We start from the raw sequence: 2515 nt of genomic DNA on the forward strand, positions 1-2515 counted from the left end.
CCCAGTGTCTGTGGTTTGTACCTTGGCCTGTGGGTGCTGTAGTGGCCCCTGTAGTTGCAAGAGGGACCAGACCCAGGACTGGAGCCCCTTTCCCTAGAGAAGAGCAGACCTTTAACCACAGGGCCAGAAAAGAATCTATTGGTTATCTACTATTGCATAACAAATTACCCCCAAATTTCACAGCTTAAAGCAGTGAACATTTATTCTTTTTCCAGTTCTGTGGATTAGGAATTTGAGAGGGGCTAAGCTGGGTTGTTCTTGCCTCAGGGTCTTTCATGAGGATATAGTCAAGGTGTCTGCTGCACTCATCTGAAGGCTTGACTGGGGCTAGAGGATCTGTTTCCAATATTTTTCACTTATGGATGTTGGCAGGAAGCCCTAGTTCCTCACCACATGGGCCTAATTATAGGGCTGCTTGAGTGGGCTCATGACAAGGAGGTTGGCTTCACCCAGAGTGAGTGACACAGAAGAGAGAACCAAGAGGGGTCCACAATGCCTCTTATCACCCAGTCTTGGATGTCACATACTGTCACTTTTGCTTTATTCTATTCATTAGAAGTGAGTCACTAATCCCAGCCCACGCTCAAGGGGAGGGGAATTAGGCTCCACCTCTTTTTTTTTTTTTTTTTTTTTTTTGTGGTACGCGGCCTCTCACTATTGTGGCCTCTCCCGCTGCGGGGGCACAGGCTCCGGACGCGCAGGCTCAGCGGCCATGGCTCACGGGCCCAGCCGCTCCACGGCATGTGGGATCTTCCCGGACCGGGGCACGAACCCGTGTCCCCTGCATCGGCAGGCGGACTCTCAACCACTGCGCCACCAGGGAAGCCCCAGGCTCCACCTCTTGAAGAAAGGAATGTCAAAGAATTTGTGGACCTATTTTATTTATTTATTTAAACATTTTTTTTGTGTGGACCTATTTTAAAACCATCATAGAGAGCCTCTCGCTCCTTTCCTACAGAAGGGAGGACGCTTGGAGTGTGCTTCGTGGAATGTTTCTTTGGAATCTGTACCATGCAGCTGGCTGCATATGAGCCCCAGTTGCTTGCGCTGTCCAGAAAAATTACCGTGATGACAGTAACGATAGCTTACATTTAGAGAGTGCTTGCTATGTGCTAGGCACTGTACATACATTTCCTCATTGGATCCTCACCACGTATCTATGTTGATAGGCACGGCAGTCTCCATTACACAGGTAAGAAAACGGGGGCTCAGAACAGGAGAGTGACTTGCCCGAAGTCACACAGCTATGAAATGTCTGAGCTTGATTCAAACTAGGTTTTTCTGACTGCAGAGCCCTTGTTCACCTTAGAGACTTTCTGGCCCTGCACCATCCACTAGAAATATAATGCAAGCCACATTTGTAATTACCAATTTTCTAGTAGCCATATTTTTAAAAGTAAGAAAAAATAGATGAAAATAATTTTAATAATAAATTTTATTTAACCCAGTAGATCCAAAATGTTACCACTTCAACACATATTATAAAAATTCATTAATGAAATGTTTTACATTCTTTTTCTCATACTGTCTTTGAAATCTGGTGTGTATTTTGTACCTACAGCACATCTGTATTCAGATACCAAATTTTCACTGGAAACCTTTGATTGGTATTTAGATTTCATAAAGTTTCCAGTTGAAAAAATTAGATTCCCATAATCAGGTATTTCCAAATGTACTAAAGTTTTCCAATAACTGAATTATCAGTTTTTAAATTAAAATTCATTAAAATGGAATTAAATTCAGTTCCTCATTCACACCGCTTGCATATCACATGCTCAGTAGCCACATGTGGTTAGTAGCTACTGCAGTAGACCAAGCAGTTCTAATCAAGGTCCCACACGAAACTGAGGCCCACATAGATTCACGTAACAAGCCAGAGCCAGAGCTTGTTCTAGAAACCTGGGGAAATGCAGGTAAGCAGAGATATTCCAGCTTTGCCCACCTCAATCTGCCCACCCGTTCGTCAATCCACTGTTCATTTTTTTTTTTTTTTTTTGCGGTACGCGGGCCTCTCACTATTGTGGCCTCTCCCGTTGCGGAGCACAGGCTCCGGACGCGCAGGCTCAGCGGCCATGGCTCACGGGCCCAGCTGCTCCGCGGCACGTGGGATCTTCCCGGACTGGGGCACGAACCCGTGTCCCCTGCATCAGCAGGCGGACTCTCAACCATTGCGCCACCAGGGAAGCCCCCACTGTTCATTTGAGAAATACATAGTGCACACCTACTTTGTGCTAATCCTTGGGTCCAGGAGCTGATTAGCTGGGAGCAAGACTGACAGGCCCCCTTGCACGGGGAAAGAAATTCAGCAGAAGCTCTCACAATCAAATGTGTGATTGGGTAGACTCATGGAAATACCAGAGAGGACAGCGGGGACCTGACCTGCTCTGGGGGTGAGGGCAGGTTCCTCTCAGGAGGAGACCTGAAGCTGATGTCCTTCTGAAGGAGCAGGCTAAAAATCAGCTGCTGTTGCAACAATGCTGTGGACCAGAACAGCTCCGGACTCTGTGGCCACAGC

The sequence above is a fragment of the Monodon monoceros genome, unplaced genomic scaffold (genome assembly GCF_005190385.1).
Source record: "Monodon monoceros isolate NGI ecotype Baffin Bay Population unplaced genomic scaffold, NGI_Narwhal_1 Super_Scaffold_13, whole genome shotgun sequence".
Lineage (NCBI taxonomy): Eukaryota > Metazoa > Chordata > Mammalia > Artiodactyla > Monodontidae > Monodon > Monodon monoceros.